General features: G+C 42.6%; 1 protein-coding gene across 6 annotated transcripts in view; it reads left to right on the top strand.

Moving 5' to 3' along the window:
* HIVEP2 (HIVEP zinc finger 2) overlaps positions 1-19,175 on the top strand; it is a 137,339-nt gene that overhangs the window by 39,959 nt on the left and 78,205 nt on the right. For 2 of the 6 annotated variants that reach the window (XM_085055725.1, XM_085055723.1), the window contains exon 1: positions 11,722-12,481. The exons of the other annotated variants lie outside the window; for them this stretch is intronic. The gene's annotated coding sequence lies outside the window, so the exon portion shown is untranslated. Of the gene's footprint in view, positions 1-11,721; positions 12,482-19,175 lie in introns of those variants that run through there. 6 annotated transcript variants of the gene reach the window in all.

Genomic DNA, 19,175 nt, shown 5'->3' with positions numbered 1-19,175 from the left:
TCAGCTTGGCAGGAAGGATGAAGAGAAAGCACCAAGAAGAACATCAAAGAAAGAAGAAAAGGAGGAGAGAAATCAAGGACGGGAAGAGTGAGAAAACAGAGCAAGGGCAGAAGTGTGATCAGAAAAACAACAGGAGGCTGGGAGGAGCACAGCACAGGAAAGAGATGTTGCTCTGGTGCCTGTGAGGGAAAAGCTGTTTTTCAGATGTAATGTAGACAAAAATCAAACCAAATCAAAAACATAGCAAGAAAATTAAAATAGACAAAGTGGGAGGAGATACTGGAGGGAGGAGAATTCAGATTGACATGAAAAGTAAGAAACACGTAGAATACGTGGATGAATTTCATACCATGGTCCAGCCTATTTTAAATAGTAGCTGCTAAGTTTGTAGCATCAGGAGCTTGTGACATTCTTCATGTGGAGGTTTTGGGGGCTGGTGAGGGGCAGTAGGGCCATGTTGGGAGGCTGCTGCTGGCACCAGAATGGGTGGTTGGAGGTAGATATTTTCTGTGTACCATGTCTGGAAGCCTAAAGCCAGTGTGAATATCCCCAAGGAAAATTGCTCATCCTGCATCTGCAGACTGACTGCAGTCATAAAAATGTGTGTGCTTCTCTCTGAAGGTATCTGAGGAAGGGCTGTTGCCACTCAGGCAGGGATAAGAGCTCCCTCTAGATCCCTCTTCCAGTTGTTCAAGCTATCTAGGCTACCAGAAGGAAAGAGCTGAATGGAAATTTTAGTTCTGGCTATGAAAAAGAAGCTCTTGAATGAATTCTACATCAAATAATGAATGTCTTCTTTCCTCCTCCTCCTCTCCACCTACGTTGTTCCTAAACATTAACATTTCATGTCACTTGAGCTAAGTTCGGTGTCAGACTCACAGGATCCTGCTGAAAAATACACCCCTGTTTTGTGGCAAGCCAGAGAAGATGAGAGGCTTGTGGTGTTTTTCCTTCTCAATCTCTGCTCTGCTGGGAAAAGCAGCTAAGGCTGTGTGAAGCTGTCTTCTTCCCACTCTCCTAAACTTCGCTCCTAAAAATGCTGCTCTCTCAACAGCTTTGCTGCTTCTCTGAAGGAGGCATGGCTTGGCCCACTTAGTGCCATCGCCTGCCAGGGGATGTTTTCTCAGATTGTGGTGACTTCCATCATGATAGGAGGCCGAAGAAGATTGCTGTGGAACAAGTCCTTGGCATCACTAGCTGTGTCATTTAAAAATGGTTACTTAAGCACAAAGGAGAAGAAAGAGATCAGGAATTATGAGATTTAAACACTATCTGAAGCTCCAAACCTCCAAATCATTCCTGCCATTTCTGCTTCTTCTCTTCTAAACATTTAGGTTGTATTTGCTCTCTTTTTTTAAACTCTTCTCCAGAACCACCAAAGTGAGAAACATCCTATCTCTGCAATAGGGTTTTTTTGTGGGCAGTGGTACCAGTGTGTGTTCTCTGTGGCCCTTTCCCCACCTGGGCTTTTCACCCACCTTGTGTGTGTTGCTGCCAGGCTGAGGCACCCTGGCTCACCACCACAGTGGCCGTGCAACACCCAGGGGCTGAGCTTGGGGCATCAGGCTAGAATTCCTCCTCAAAGCCAGCTGCTAATTTCCTCCAGACTTTTTAGAGTGTCATTACTGAAATGCAAGAAGATGAGAAATGTCTGCAGAGGTGGAGAAATGTGCATTCAAAACAGTGGGTTTTTTATACAAGAAGGGGAATGGTTGTCTGGACACTTGTCTCTGAGATACTGTGCAGAATGTGGTAGTATTTAATGGTAAAATCATGGGGACAGGAGCTTACCTGGAGGACTTAATAATTTTTCCTGCTATAGAGAAAGCAAGTGGCGAAAAGGCACAAGAAGACGTTGGTGAAAACAGACCTTTTGACAGTGAGCACAGTCTTGCATTTTTGGTGGCGTGACTAGGGACATTCCTGTATCTCACTGCAGTGATGCAGAGATGTGCTGATACTTGCTTATTTTGATCAGGGCTGAAAAACAGAGACAAAAAATTGCCTGTGGCTTTGGAGTGCTGTAATACACCTGAAATCAAAGTCAGTTGTGGAAATTATGACAGCTAAAGTTTGTGTAACCCCAAATCTCTCAATCTGCACCTGAATTTACTTCTCAGTTGTTACAGGGAAACCACCCTTCCCACAGATGCCATGTGAACAGGACAACCATTTCTGCACAACAGGAGGAGGTTTTTTCTCCCTTCTCTCACCTTGGCATCTAGTCCAGCAATTAAGAATCAAATTTAACCCTCAGTGTTTGTTTCAGGCCCCGTGAGTCTTTAATTCTTTGCCAGCAGCAAAACAATTATTTTTGATAGGCATGCTAGTTGTTTGTTAATTTGTTTATAATCAGTTTTCTAGGAGGTTGCTTTGATGTGGGAGGAACTGAATTCTTTGGGTGCAAATATTTGCTGTTGACTGTCTTAGTCATTAAGAGATGTTTTCCACATTAAGGTGCCTTTACTTTTAAGGGAAAATGTCAAGCATCTTCGGATACCAGATACATGAAATGTGTGGCTGCCTAAAGACGAGCTGTGCTGAGCTGCAGAATGTGAGGGCAGGGGGGACTAAAACCAGCCTAATCCTTCTTCAGCCTCCTGGGGAGAGGCCAAACAACCCCCTGGCCCCACTGGCTGCTTTGCTGCTGTGGCTGCCCAAGCTAGCCCCCAGGACCTGAGACCCCACAGATGCTGGTTTCAGCTATTGACCTACATCCCTGCTGAAATGGCTTCATGCTAAAAGATGTCACTGTTCTTTTCCAAAAAGAACATGTCTTTTTTTCTTGGTTTTTTTTTTTAACATAAATTCCCTCGCCACTTTTTTGTATTTTCCAACTGCAGCTCTTTTAAGGCTCCCTGCCTCTGCAGTTTTTGCTTTTGTATGGGTTATTTTTGGAAACTGGGGAACCAGGAGGAGGGATGAAATTTAGGGGAGTTAACTGCAGTAGAAGTAGAAAGCTCATTCCCTTGGTGTGCTTTTCCTTCCCTTTCCTTTCTTCTCGTGACCTCTGTGGTCTGACCCCCCTTGCATCTCTCATTCCAGGGCAAGCCATAGCTGACCCTCTTTGTGCCCAGTGAGCAGCTCCTTCCCACGCGGTGCTGCTTTGCAAGCTGTGCTTGCTTCTTCCTCCCTGCAGCGGCTGCTGCCTCTCTGCTGCTTTTCTGGGTCAGCCAGTTGGCCAAAAAGTGGGTAGGTGGTCAAGCAGAATTCTGGGAGCTGTGGTGGCGCTTGGGAGGCTATGTGCCTTGGGGTAGCTTGTATGCAGAGAAGAATGTGTTTCCTTCACTGTTTCCTCCGGAGAGCAGCCCCATCAAGGTGGTTGGCTTCTTCTTGAAATGCTGGTGTGTTTTTTTACATTAGAAGTGTCATGTGTTGACTGTCAAACCTTGCAAGAAAAAAACAAACTCTTTGAAAGACTGGGGAACAGCAACTGAAACCTGACCTAGCAGGGAGATTGGGAGCTCACATTTTGGATCTGGTGCATGGGGCAGGCAGTGGTGAGCACAGACCCCCAGAATGCCTGAGCTCTTCTGAATAGGAGCAATCAATTCACATCTTTCTTTTTCAACATTTCCTTTCTGTAAGGAGAAATTTTCTATGACTGAGCAACCAAGGACTCTTTTTCCTATCTAGGTGTTCCAAAATCACTAACACATACAAAGTCATTGACCATACAGTAAGTCAGGCTGCCCTTTTGCTGAGACAGTATCTGGATAATTGAGATGCCTGTGATTACCCAGGAAAACTTGCTGATCTTTACACTGCAGTCAGGTATTGAAGTCACCCCATAATATTTGTTGTGGTATCTGGCAATAGATTTTAAAATAGATTGACATCACAGTATGAAGTGGGAATTTTCCTAATTTTTTTCAGTGATTATGAAAATGCCTAAATAGCAGTGTAGCACAGTAAATGTTAAACATTAAAAGCAGGGTTTATGTGTACTGATAAGAGGACACTGGTAGAGAAGTAACTTGAGTTTGATAGGAACATGGTGGAAATTAAAGCAGGGGATGGTTATAGACTCAGAGCAGTAACATGGTAACTTTAAGGGATGGATTTGGGTCAGCATCATAAGAAGAGGTGGTATTGAGGAAGAATGTAACCCTAAATAAATAAATAAAAAAGAAGATTATTCTGTACAAGAAGCCGCAAAACTGGTACAGAATGCCAGCCAAGTATGGGGAAAATGAAATCAAAAGAACATGAAGTACTATCTTAAAATATGAAGAATTGGAGTGGGTTTTACTATCAGGCTATTGCAGAGATCAATTAAACTGTGCAGAATGGTTATGCAAAATGTTTGCTGTAGGGAAATAGCCATTTTCCATAGATTCTAGGAACGAGTACTGGCATGCTGCCGGCAGTGATTTATTTTCACCCAGCCCTGGTGCTTGTGTCTGGCACTCAATGAAATCTTCCAGGGTAAATTATTTATTTAATTAAGAATGGCCACAGTTGCACCGAGAAACTGGCAGCACAGCAGCAGGAAGTCTGTTAGAGATTGCATCTAACTTCTTACAGATAGGCTGCTTATATATACTTTCATTAATTAATATAATAAATAATTGTATGTTGGCATTTTTGTTTAAGCTGATTAGCAACAATTCTCAGTACCAAATGCGGTGAGTATACTGCCATGGGTTGCAGAAATCTAATTTGTTGATTAGATAACCCAGAGGCTTGTGCAGAAAGCTAAGACATCAGATTGTTGCTAACTGAACTTTTGAACTTTTCATAGGAAAAGGAGATGTCAGTAAGAGAAGAGTCAAATTTATCAGTGAGTAAGCTAGAGCAACCCAAAAAGTTTCATTTCAGTAGGCATTCCCTTAAGAGAAAGGAGAGAAATCTCCCTCTTCCTATGCCAAGTTGGCAGGATAATGCTTTTTTTGTAGTTTAACGTATTCCAGAGATAAGAGATCAGAGCTGGTGGTTTGAGGGAGTCCAGGAAGAGAGGAATTTGAGTATAACTAACAAGCAAAACTGATACTTGAGGAGAAATCCCTGAAGAGTCTCTATGAGATTTCATTTTTTTTTCTTTATTGTTTAAAAAATATAAAAGATGAAGCAATGTGATTTGGTAATTATACTTTTTTCAATAAACTGAATTTTTAAGAATACTTTTTGAGTTTGATCTTTGCTTTCTTTCCTTGATTGTTAAGCAATATGAAAAAGCCTTGCAAGAGGAAAAGAAACTACTTGTTTTAGAGGAAACTGTTAATGGATTGAGGCTACGTAATTTGGCTCAAAGGCAAAAAGTGGACAAAAGTTTCAAAAAATATCACAAATAATTTCTAAAACATCAGACATTTGGTTTTCAACGGGCCTAATAAGCAAATAAACGTAGAGCTAAATACACCTTCTGGGGTGATCGCCACTTCTGGCAGGCACTGGTGCTGGGGACCAGCCAGGAGGCTGCAGCCAAGCTGGGCTTCTCTCCTTTGCAATAGGATGGTTTGGACATTCTCCTTTGTTCCCCCTGCAGTTCCTTCAAGGCCCTGCTGGCTTCTCTGATGGTCCCTACTGAAGCTGTCAACATCAGTGTCTGAAGCATCTCTCAACTTTGAGAGGTTGGCATTTCTTTTCCTTGGCCTGGATTCTCCAGTGCTGCCAAAGCTGGAAAGGAGTGGGCAGGTAGCTGGAGGTTAAGGAAGGTTTCCCACTGTCCTGTCTGTGGTTCATGTCCCAGAGGGGCTGCTCCTGCTCCCTGTCCTCTGCAGCAGCTTGCCTCAGCCCACACTGGGCTGGTTTGAGCAGCTGGGAGGGCAGTGAGCTGTTGGGTAGCCAGGGATTTCTGGTGGATGAGCACCTTGGATTGGCTCCCCATAGGCACAGGCAAACTCCAGACTGGCAGGAGCACATGGCTGGTGTTGAGAGGAAGAAACAAAATGGCATCTTCTTCTCTTGGGTGGCAGCTCACCACTGGAGTGACCTCACTGAAGCATGAACTTCATCCTCAAGGGCAGGTCAGATCATGTACATGTGGGATCGTTAACACTTAAATACGATGTTACATTATCACAGTAATCAGGGATGGAGAAAGTGAAGACAGTGGAGTTTCCTATGATGCCCTTTTCCACTCCCCATTTTTGGTGACCCCTAGTTGCTCTCTCTGTGTTTCCCTTTCCAGATGAAGTTAGAAATGGGTATACATTCAGAATTAATTTTTTATTGGCAGTACGTGGGAATGATCAAAGATGGTTTTTACCAATTTGCAATCAAACATCAAACTGAAATGAATGTCATTCCAGAATAGTCTCTTCGCAGGTATTGTTTTTATTTTTGCTTTACAGTATCTCTCAGGTACTCCTAGTTCTGTGCACTGGAATTACAGTCACATAATGGTTTGGGTTGGAAGGGACTTTTAAAGATCATCTAGTTCCAGCCCCTCTGTTGTGGGCAGGGACACCTTCCACTAAACCACATTGCTCAGACCCCCATCCACTTTGGCCTTGAACACTTCCAGGGACAGGGAATCGACATCTCCTCTGGACAACCTACCTCTTCCTGTGCTTCACCATCCTCACAATAAAGAATTTCTTCTTTATATCCAATCTAAGCCTATCCTCTTTCAATTCAAAACACTGTTGCCCCCTGTCTTATCACTACAGGTATGGGTAAGAAGTCTCTCTCTGAGAGCAACAGATCTGCAGACACCAAGGCCAGTGCAGAAGGAGGGGCAGGATGTGCTCCAGGCACCAGAGCAGATATTCCTCTGCAGTCCATGGTGCAGACCATGGTGAGGCAGTTGTCTCCTTGCAGCCCATGGAGGTCCACTGTGGATCAGATATCCTGTGGAAGACCCAATGCTGGAGTGCAGGGATGCCTGAAAGAGGCTGTGATCCTGTGGGAAGCCTGCACTGTCTCCTGTGGCAGGGACCCCACACTGGAGCAGGGAAATGAGGTGAGGAGTCCTCCTGCTTAGGAGAAAGGAGCGGCAGAGATAACATGTCTGAACATAACCCACTCCCCATACTCCTGCACTGCTGGCAGAGAAGAAGTAGGGAAAGTTTGGAGTGAAATTAAGCTCGGCAAGAAGGGAAGGGTGATCAGAAATTTTTTTAAGGTTTGGTTTTATTTCTCATTATTCCACTCTGATTTTTTTGCCAAGAAATTAAACTTGTTTGCTCACATCGAGTCTGTTTTGTCTGTAACAATAACTGGTGAGTGATCTTCCCCATCCTTATCTCTTTGTTATGTTTTTTCTCCCCTGTCCATTTGAGGAAGGGAGTGGCAGAGCAGCTGTGGTGGGCGCCTAGTGTCCTGCCAGAGCCAACCCACCACACAATACCTCCAAGTCCTCCATAGGGGTTGGAATGGCTCAATCCATTCATACCCCATCTGTCCTGATACTGGGGGGTGCCCTGACCCATGTGCAGGGCCTTGGCCTTGGCCTTGTTGAATTTAATGAGGTTCAGACTGGCCCACTTGTCAAGCCTGTTAAGGTCCCTAGAGATGGAATCCCTTCTACTGATTGTATCAACTGCAGTGCCAAGCTTGGTGTCACCTGCGAACTTGCTAAGGGTGCACTCAATTCCACTGTGTCATTAATTAAGGTGTTGAACAGAATCAGTCCCAATAAGGTTTCGTGAGGAACACCACTTGATACAGATCCATTTGGACATTGAGAGGTTGACTGCAACTGTGTGGGTATGGCTATCCAGCCAATTCCCTATCTATTGAATTTGATGGCTCAGCCATCAAATCATTGTCTCCCCAATGTAGAGAGACAGAGATGTTGTGTGAGACTGTATTGGAGACCTTAAAGCAGTCAAGATAATAACATCAGTTTCTCCTTCCTTATCCACCAACTCAGTCACTGTAGAACAATATATAGAATAAGTCATGTTTTGGTGTTTAACTTTATTTGGTCCCTTCAAGTCAAGTCGCATACAATAATATGAACAGACCACTGAGACTACTATTATTTTTCATCACGATAATCTAGAAATACTTAAAAGGAATTTTGGTAAAGAATAGATCTTAAAGTATTTTTAGTTATTATCTTTTAATAGGGTAGTACACAGAAGAGGCTATTGCTAACAAATGCTAGTTTCTTATTTCAAGAAAATCTGGTTTCAGGTGCTTAGGCAATAGCTTTCTTTAGTTTTATGGCTTGATTAACTTCAGAACTTTGACATAAACTCTGTAATTTACTGTTAACTATGTCACCAAATGTATCCAGTTTAGACTACATCATAGTGTTAATTTGAAATTTAATTTCAAATGTACTTATTTCCACAAATATAAATGTTGATTTTTGTGTTAAATATATGAAATCAGCATAAGTCCCACCACCATCATCCATTGTTATTCATCTTAGACTTCTTCGGGGGTGTTTGAATGCAAGGGGAGGTATCAGAGTCCCACTTCCAAATAGAGCAAAATTGTTATGTAGTCTCAGTCGCTTGTACTTCTATATTTTAACATTGTTTTTGAATTATAATCAGTATTACCTGTTTGGCCAATGCTAGCAGTGAGAGAAAGGCCCTAAGATACTGATGTGCAGGCAGACTGAGAATAGCATGAACTATATTTATGTTTCTGACATCAGTGTCCTGGTTTATCTAACGTTGTATGATACGGTGACTAAATGCTCCATACTATCCCATCCTCAGTGAGACAATATCTTCTAATATGGCCCCTTGTTTCAAAAAATTGTAGAAATTTCAAATAATAATTTGCTAATGTGAGGTGTTCTCTTCCTGTCTGTTTGGAAATCTCATAGTCTCTTTACTTTTCATAAACAATATTCCTACACTACACTAATGTACATTCCAAATTGTATGCTCCTGGGCCAGTAAGAGATAATTCATCACCTTCCTACTTCAAACACAGCATTTTTAAAACTATTGTGAAGTTTTGTTGTAACAGGACATCTCTTCACTCTTTAATACTTACTTAGATGGTTATACTCAGTTATCACTGTAACCATGATTCCTGTTCTGTCCTTTTATCTGTTTTCATTATATTTTCTCTGTATTGAAAAGCAGTATGTTTTTACTACGGGAAATGGCAAAGGTTGCTCCTGCCAGATCCTAACTTTTCCACCATATCTCTTTTTATCCCGTAGATACCACCTTCACTGCCCATTGGTTCCATTCCCACATCTGTACTTATTCCCTGCAAGGGTTTACTGGGTTATTTTATGTTTCAAGAAATCAGGCTTTTGAGAAGTCTGTTGCCTTCCAGAAAAGACATTGCACAAACTAACCTTGTTCTAGGTCTCCTGTATGAGAACTGGCAGAACTGACAGCTGGTTGTTAAAAAAAAATAACAAAAAAACCAGAAAAATAAACTGTGCCAAAAATTTCGCTTTCCAAATGGAATAAAATGCCTGTTCTATGCAAACAAAGGATTTTGACTCTTCCATGTTCAAATAAGCACTTCATCTTTTAATTGATGTAGAGATTTGGATTATAACCCCTTAATGAGTATTGACTGAGTCTGTAGCATCCTTTTCCTGGAGACTTGTGTGAAAGGAATATTAGCTGGAATGCTGTAGTAAGGTGCTAGAGAAATGGAGCCCAAGGACCCTTCCAAAATGTCTGGCCACTGTGATTAACCCATTATGTCTTCCAACAGGCAGATGGCACATGGGAAGTTAACTTTCCAAAGACAGCTGGAAGTTGCAGGATCAGCCTGATCCTTCCCAAACATTTGAGCAGGTTCTGCTTGACAATTGCTGTTCAAACACAGAAATACACAGTATATGCTGCAGCTTCCTTTTTTCCAGTCAAGGTTTAAACAGACCTTTTGAGGATTATGAATGCAACCCTAAAAGTTAGTCTGTCTCACAGTATTTATTTTGAGCTTTAGATCTTGATCTCCTTTCTGTGTTTAATTTGATTAATGGTTGATAGGGCCATCCAGAGATGTCCACAGAGGTTTATGGCTTTAATTAAATGCACAGAGCCAGCCAGCTCCAGCCAGCCTCTGCCTCTTTTAGCTGGACAAGGAGGAAGAGAGCTGAGCATTAACCCTGCTTTCCACACAGCCTCCTGTTGTCTTGCATCCTTTGGGCAGGCAGTGGCTGCTGGTGTAGCTTAGAGCAGATGCACTCACTGGTAAAGGTGCCAAAGAGCTGTTCTGGCAGCTGCCAGGCAGCTGTCTGCCACCTCGGGCACAGCATTTCATGGGACAACTCTTCCTCGGCAGGGGTTTTCCTCCAGCCAGGAGAGATCTCCTGTTTGGGATTTGGACACTGTTTCACTGACCTCACCTGTCACACTGGAGATGATGTCCAAAGTATGTGTTAGCATTGCTGCCTCGTGGCTTGCGTAGCTTTGAAGATGTGCTCCAGCTGTGTCTCTGCTATAGCCATGCAGTGTGAGGTGATGTGGCTCTGCAGCACCATGGTACCCATACAGCCTCCAGGAGAGGGGCTGGAGGGAGAGGGAATGGGAACATGGAGGGTGGAGTGGGGAGTCTGTCCCTTTGACAGACGTCAGAATGAAAGGAGAGGAAACCTTTTCCCCTCACTCAGGCTTGTGTGATAGCGAAAGGAAGGTCCTGGGCTCTGAACTGCGAAATTGTCTGATCCATCACCAACTAACTTCAGAATGTGTGGCAGAACATGGAAAAGCCAGAAAGGCTTATAAGCTCTTTAAAGGCTTGTGATGAAGGGGGAATTGTAGTACTTCTGTATGGGTGAGGGGCTTGCAGATTGTATTTTCCCATGGAATTTGTAGACTCTCTACAAAGTATATGAAGGTGCTTCACCAGTTCTTGGTAAGGCAGTATCGTACACAGTTATACCTCTCCTGTTTTTCATGGCACTTATGCTATTTTAAGAGCTCCTACAGTTGAGAGCACTAAGGGATTTGAGTGTTTTGATTCCTGTATCTTCTGTAGGAAGTAGCTTGTTTTATTGCAGAGCATTGCATTTTGGGGGCACTGGTGAAAGATCCAGGAATGTCAGGAGAAAAGAGAATGCCGCTCGGTGTCTGCAGGAAGTTGGAGAGGATAATCAGCTAGAGGGCACCAATATTTCTTCTTAGGGCTGTTAAATTAGGCCATGTGGACTGGCAGCATATGGATGCATGAGAGAAACATAAGGGCTTTACGAAACAGTTGTGCTAAAAATAATTTTTGGTGTTATTTTTTAATAATGTTATCACAGATGAAGAAAGTGAGGTAGAAGTTCATAGCCTGGGACAATTCTTTCTCCTGCTTTACAGGGTAAACACTATAAATCCTTGAGTGTTTGTTTGGCTAGGTAATGCTTTCCAAAAGTATGTCAATGAAGTAGGCATCAGAGCCACAAAATATTTTCCTATATTTAGATTCCAAAAATGCATTAAAAAGTCATTAAACTTTAGACTCCTAAGCACCAAAATTGCTTCCAAAAAGGGGGCTTGGATGTTAAAATCAGATATTTTAAAAAAATAAAGATTTTAATATTGCCAGAAATGCACAGTCAGTGTTTCGCAATCCGCGATGTCAGTAGGCTCAGCTATATCCTAGTAAGTTTTGCTGCTATCTGGGCATGAGAAGGATCCTGAAACTGTTGAAGGGGGCAGGGGTATTGTAGGATTACCAGTTGATTGGTTAATTTAGAGGATTATGTTTTAATGCCAAAAAATCCAGTTGCACAGAATTGCAGAATAATTTAGGCTAGAAGGGATTTATGGGGATCCACTTTCTAGCCCCTGCTCAAAGCAGGTGCATGGTACGTGGTTTTGCATGTTGCAATAACTTACCTTTACATGGTTTTGATTTGTGCAAGAAAGATTAACTATTTAGGTATTTTTTCTTTTTGTGTAGTAGAGAGGCAAATACCAAAGAAAGATAGAAGTTAAGGCAAAACTTGGTCCAGATAGCATTTAAGCAACACCAGAATATCCCATACCATTTCACATATATTAGGGATTTTGTTAAAGAATAAAAGCATTGCTCTAGGGTAGCACAAGGGACTTAGTTTAAGCATTTGTGAATTAATTTTAAATTGTTCTTTTCATTGCTGGCTAATGTGCAGAAGGAATTGGTAAATATTGAGAGCAAAGACTATACAGAATTTTTTAGCCAGTGGTTCTGTTTAGACTTAATCGCTATAATGCAGTGTTAAAATTTACAAAACAGCTTGTAATTGCAGTAGTTTATTTAAACCAGCTATTTGTGGTTATGTCTGCTGAGGAAACTTAAACTTCAATGTTCCCCAGCCATCTAACAGCAGCAAATTGACTGCGGGTCTCTTGAAGGAATATCTAAATGTAGGCTGTTGAATAATCCCTTTGGGGGCCCTGTAACTATTTTTGTGCCTGGATATGCGTCATCAGTGGGTATTTTCTCTGGTGACTAGCTTACATCAGTAGGTCTCCTACCATACGCTCTATCAGTGAGTGACTTATGATTGATGGGAGTCACGGCTGCTGTTTAGCTTTTATCTGTGACCTCAAATAATGGACAACAGGAATTTCCAGGCTGTTAAATTCCTTGAATGACTGAAGACACGGGATGGCTCTGCCGATAAACGCAGGTAGTACCCTGATGCTGGGTGTTCACCGGGGGCTGAGGCGGGGAGGAAGGAGAGGGGGGTTCCTCGGCTGCAAGGCGGTGAATCCGGCGCCGACGCGGAGCCGCGAGTTGCGCGTCCCCGGACGCCGGGAAGCGGCCGCGCCGGAGGATCGCCGTGATGCTCCAACTCTCCGAGCTCTCCAGCCAGCCGTGTCCGCCGGTGGCACCGGCGTTTCAATGTGTTTAGCAGGCTGATCTTCAAGGCAGTTCGTCGGTTCTTTTTCTCCCAGGGAGACGCGCAGTTTGCAGCTCTGTGGAGGGAAACGCCGTGGACTTTTCAGCTGCGGTCTGGTTGGGTTTTTAACCCTTTTTGTTACCATCAGCAGCGAGTGGATTTATTGGCATACTTCACCCAGGTGCTGCCCGGGCTAAATCTGAAGGTGCAGTAGGCTACGTGGTCTTAAGGTTAAGTTGCACCTGCCACAGTGACCCACTGAGCACGCAGCCATAGTTCATTTCCTGGTGTTCAGTACCTCATATTAAGAAATAAGGACTGCAGATGTGGAGTTATCTCATCTTTCTCTGTCCACTCTGCCTTTCTGTCAGAAGCTGACATGCGAAATGGGGCTGCAAGACAGCTACAAGATTTTTTGTGTTACCGGTGATGAATTTAGCAGCTTGAGTAAGCCCTATGGCGAGGCACTTTGTCATTTTTTCTGCTTTCCCTCCTGTTCTTCCTGTCTCAATCCCTTTGATACAGTTCTGATAGGAAACAGGAGATTGGCTTTCTGTGAACTCGTGCACAGAACTCTCTCAAGCCCTTCTCCTGGTATCCAGGCTGTAAAAATGACAGATATAGATGCTCCCAGTGTGATCGAGGATTAAAAAAAAATCCTTAATGCTGTTTATCGCGCAGCATTGTTTGGCTGAGGGAGGATGGCAGCTGGATCCAAATTCCTTCTCACCACTTCTTCCTGTTGGCAGGTGGCCTTCCGCACAGGCTGGGCTTGCAAACTCCCACGCGGGTCTTACTTATTTGAGTGCCTACTATTGTTTTTCATTCAGGTGACAGCAGATTGGGTTTTGTGCAAGATTTTGAGATTTGAAAAGTTTCAGAGGGAAAACAGGAGCTTTGTTTTAACTCGCCTGTCTGTTCCCTCCTCCGCATGTACTAGCCCAGAGGTCGTAGTTAATGAATGAAACCAGGCTTCCTGCAGAATCCAGTTAACCCGTCTGTGCCTTCGTTGGCACAGTGCTTACAGGTGTGCTGTTGTAGCGGGAATGCCGTCGCTCCGAGCAACACGGATTGTGGGTACCTTTCTGCTCCTTTCACACAGGTGCCTGGTCCAACACATGCACTGGGTCTGAAGTGAGCTTCCTCATCTGCTCGGGCTAGTTGAGTGCTGGTTAAGAATTGCATTTGGCAGAAGTAGTAGGAAGAGAAGCAGCAATTAAAAAGAGGTTTGGAAAACCAAGAGAGAGAGAGGAGGGAATGGAAAGGTCTTCACTGAACTGTGATTTACAAGTATACTCATCCTTTATTTTCAGTTTGGGTTTTTTTCAATCGCTTCAGTAAGACTTTGGGATTCATGACAAACTGGTTATATAATTCAAAATCTGTAAAAGGTTACGCACAAAAATGTTTGAATCTTGAGTCATTTGCAATAAAAATCAGTGGATTTTCCTGGAGTGTGCTTTGAAAATTTAAAGCTTGCTAACTGGTTGATGCTGCTATATGTGTCATTTACCTCAGCTTTCTAGGAATCAAAATGCCTGGCTACACCGTAATATCTTTTGGCTAATATTGACCTCATTTGCCCCCATTTTTAGAGGTATCATGTTTCAGGGTAGTGATAGTATTTTAGGGTAGCTTTCATTTACAGTATTTGTGCAAAAGCTCAGCACTACTACCTTTCCAGAAAGACTGCGGACCTTCAGAACATTTCCAGAAAGGGTCGCCGTTTTCTAAGAAAAAGTGTTGGCAAGTTGCCTGCCGTTTCCTGATGCTTGGCACTGAGGCCAAGGCAGAGGGATGAAATCCAAACTGGCATGTGGCAGTGTGTGTAGGTACCTCCCTGTGTGCTGTGACAGAGGTGTCATGTTGGGGACAAACTTAATTTAGGTGCTGACCCTGCAGTGAAGTCACGCCCCGTGGATGCCTGAGTCTGTATGCCTACACCGTGTTGCCTTCAATGACTAAGTGCAGACACCAAGTTCTGCTGGCACAGCTTGAATTGAGGAATGAAGACTGCAGTAGCTAAAGCCTTGTTTTTCCAGAAGAGCCTTCACTTATTCAATGGCCACCTTTAAAATCTTGGAAGTCACCCTGCACAATGGCTAACTAGTATTCATCTGTTTACTTAAAATAATTAGGTGTTGTGAGCAAGGGATACTGCACATTCACTGCTGCATCTTGTAATATTGGCAAACCTCTCCCTCCTCCAGCGAAGCGTGTTGGTGTTTCAGTGTGCAACTAGTTCCCAGTGGGCACAGGACTGTAATTACCATACCTGGGAGGCGAAAACGGAGACTGAATCTGACACAGGAATATCAGGGGCTTCATTCTGAAATATTTTTAAAGATTAAATACAGTTATTTTCTCTCCCACCTCTCCCACCTATTAAATCTATGACTGTACACTGTGCAGCTGCTGTAGTGTTGGGTATTTGTTGAGGGTCATAACCATGAATTGGTATTTAATAGTTAAAATAGTTTAATGGTATATAGTACTACACAGAGCAGTAATTCTTGTAGCAATTTTTGCTCTTGGCAGTATTGCTCTTTAGTGCCACAAAGTGAGCATGTTTCCTGCAGGACCTCAAACAGCTCAACAAGTGGTGAGCTGCCAGTGACTCAGCCCAGCATCCCTGTCCATCTGCTTGCAGCCACCAGCACTGCCTACCAGCCGCCTGTTCTCACTCACAAAGCCAGGCATGAACCCTGAGACAGAAGCAGGTAAGGGACAGGGTTATCCTGGGTAAAGAGGTCCTGGACTCCAAGGAGACAGTGAGAGAAGAAGCTTCCTTCCAACCCAAGTTAAATTTTTTCTGAGGCACATCCTGGCCTTTTGCATGATGTTCAGACTGGCCTGGAAACTTGCTGTAAAGGAGGCAAGAAAGAAATGCCACACACTGACATCCCAGGAGCCTTGATAATGTCAGGACATCTGATGGCACAGCAGCACTTCAAAAATGGTGCTGTCATGAGGGATTTACATGATACTGCAATAGCTAATAACACTGAGGGCAGTACAAGCCACTTATTCAAAACTGTTGAGGAGTTTGCCAAGTGTCTGTAGTTTCATGTCATGACTTTTCCCCTCTGCAGACAGGCTTTTAGCATTGAGGAGTCTTCCAGAAACTCATCCAGTCTTTCTGAAGTACAATGGCCAGTTGCTACCCCACTAGTTAGAAATAATAGCAACTGAGTTAAAAAATTAAATTCCTTACCTTACTTTCACAAACTTATTCCAACGTCCTTAAGGATGGACTCTCTGCAGCCTTCCTACTTGTACCCCTATTTATACTTTTGGGCTGTGAAGTGAATGAATGTTTGGGGCTTGTTCTGTGTGCTGCTTGTGACCTTTGTTCAGGGACAGAGGAGATACAAAATCAGTCCGTGAGGTCATGGCATCTCCCTTGCCTGGGAGGTAGGATAATAATCTGCAGTGTGAAACTCCTTTCTCTGCTCCAAGGAATTCTATTTCCTTATACAAAGGCCAGCCAGATATCCTAATCTGGAAGACCATAATGTGGGAATGAAAAAGAAATGGGATTATTACATCTATGAAACAGAAAATTCATTAATCCCCCTTTCACTAATATGCAGGGAAAAGTGATACTAACGAAATTTTCTCAGCCTAACCAAATCATGGAGTATCACATTGACTAAAGAAAATAGGAGCCTTTTGAGGCTGCTTTGCTAGTAGCTCTCCATCCTCCATAAAGCTCAGAGCCATGTGCTGATGAAATACAGCCTGTCTTTAGAAGCGAGACAGTGATTTTCCACCCTCTTGACTCTTGACCAGGAACTCAGGTCTCATGCAAGCAGAAGCTTGCTGCTGGTTACAGAGGGAGCAAGGCTGCAAATCAGGTCAGTTGCTCTTTTTAGTTTAGCATTTTATACCTTGATTGCTATTAAATTAGATATCACAGTGGTATCAGAGTCAAGATCACCTAGAAGGGAATAACTGTCTCAAAGAGGTATAAAATAGTAAAATGATGTAAATGAGCAAAAGGAGTATTAGTTTAACTACCAGGAAAAAGAATCATTACGGTGAAAGTCTCTTCTCTTGGTGGAAACTGGAGGAGCTGATGAGTTTGAGCAACTCAAAAGTGAATTGGACAAAATGCTGAAATATATACTTTATAGGTTTTTCTTACTTGAATACAATTGGATCTAACAGACTGGTCATTTCCTTTTCAATCTCATTTCTGGGATTCTAAGATCACTTAAAAAAAAAAAAAAAGGTAATTTTCTTAATTTTCTTGCCTATTTCACTGTAAACCTTCTTAGTGAAGTTCTTTGTTAGTTTTACCACAGAGAGAGGCATTTGCAGTAATCCAGCGTGGTGGTATTTTGCAGACTCCAAACAGGTTTCTCATGGCCATATCTTGCCATGGCTCCATTGTAAAATTCTCAGAATACTTGATGGGAGTTTTGCATTAAATTGTAAGGTATTTATATCCAGCTGCTCTTTAGAGGCCCGAGTCATATCCATGCTCTATTCCCAGGGTAGCCTTCTTCCAGTTCCTTAAAGCTACAATTTGGCTTTACAGGAAATAATAGTCATGCCTACCACACTGTAACTAAAATATTCAGACACATGAATCTTTTTCTTGACTTCCTATAAAAATGTCATTTGTAGCTCTATTTTGTTTGTTCTGGTTTGACTATAGTATAAACAAGAGTTTATTAAATCATTAGCTCTAAGTTGCAGTTCTTTCTTGAGACTGCAAGGTCTTACAAAAAATATTACTGAAACTGCAGGGCAAAACCACATATTAACAGAAAAATGAATAATGAGTCTGTTTTCATATGGATTTTTTAAAAAGTACAGCTTGTAGTTGAACTGAATGTACTATTTCTTCTACTTCAGTCAGGAAGCCCTCACAGACTTTTGACAGAGCCGCCAAAAATTAATGCTTCAGCTGTTTGAAAGATATCAAAAGCTAGTTTGACAATTGTAATCTCTTCCAGGAATTCCCTTTCCCACTTTCCCTCCCTATAAAAACAGATAACAAGATGCTTATATAGTAGAAATGGAAAGTCAGAGCTATTTTACGAAGCGTTGTACATTCCTTCCAGCCTTAGAAGATGAGGCATGACATCTCCACGACAGGCTAGGAAATGCAGGCACTCTGTTGTGTAAGTAGCATTTGCTTCAAGGATTAGCTGCTTGCCAAGATAGCGCAGATTTAAATGTTTCCTAAGCCATTTCTGGGTTTTTATGTAACATGGCAGTGACAGGAGAGCTGTGGAGATGGCTGGGTAGGAACTCCAAGCAGGGACCAAGGAAAGACAAAACCAAAGGAAGCAGTGAAATATGCTGTGTGTGCCAGCATCAGCTGACACAGCAGAACTGAAGGCAAGGGAAAGCAGCACCAGCCAGGCTTCTCTTGAATTTCTGTCCTCACTTTTACATGCAACAAGATGAGGCAAACTGAAAGGAGATGCCGCTTGAACTTTTGTTCTGAAGCATTTCGAAAAGGCACTGAAACATGGACTCAAAGGTCAGAGGTGTTCCCTTTTCTGGAACAAATTCCCAGGACAGCTGTTAATACTACTCTGTCTTTTAAGGCTAATCTTTAATAGTATTCAGTGATACTTATTAAGAAATATATAGTATTACTGTGGCTGTGGTGAGGAATGGTTTGTTCTTCTCTGATGGCAGAAAGGAGATATTGTGTTAGGAAGAGTGAAATAATTAAAGAGGTTGCCAATAAAAAAAGCCACTGTATTTGCAGTGGGTGTGCCCTTGTGTTCAGCACATGCCAATTAGAGAAATGTCACTTTATGCGTACGATGGGTTATTACTGCACAAACACTTGTACAATTACACGCTGGGTCAGAAGGGCAAGCTACCCTCACCTCACAGCCATTATTTTAAAGCAAACACAAAACCAGGCACACAAACATCAAGCTCTGTTGCAGGGGAACAGTAAAGTAATAACTGTTTGAAAATGTGGGTTAAAGAAGAAAAGAGTCCATGTAACAAGCTTGGCATTGTGGGAGGTAATTTTTGCCATGTCTGCATTATGTGGATTCGAAACATCGTCTTTCTATAACGGAGAAGGAAACACTTCCTTCCGCTGCTTCAAATACAGTTTATATACTGTTATGTTGTTCTGATGCTTGGAAGTGTGAAGAGAATATACAGAATATACATTTCTTTCAGTTACCTTTTTTGATACTGAAATGTTTGTAGTCCACATGCCCTTGAAAAATGAGTTTGTGCACTTCCTTCTGTTATGCTACCAATGGTCTGATGTCACCATCATCTGATGCACCGTGCTCTCAGCTCTTCTGTGGCTCTGACTGATTTTAGTAAATGGAATAAAGGGCAGTTCTGCAAGTGACCTTGTGCAAGACATGTCCTTGGGTGTTTATTATTTGCACTTGTTTGGGGGTGTTCTACTTGGTATTTTATTTTGCATGTTTAGCCTGAAGCTTCACTGGATTCAAATCTAAATAGGCAGAATGTGCTGGGGATGCTG

This window comes from Lichenostomus cassidix, chromosome 3, assembly GCF_008360975.1.
Source record: "Lichenostomus cassidix isolate B80296 chromosome 3, HeHo_3.0, whole genome shotgun sequence".
NCBI lineage: Eukaryota > Metazoa > Chordata > Aves > Passeriformes > Meliphagidae > Lichenostomus > Lichenostomus cassidix.
The sequence above is the reverse complement of the archived record's forward strand: the minus strand, read 5'-3'. Positions and strand labels throughout refer to the sequence as shown.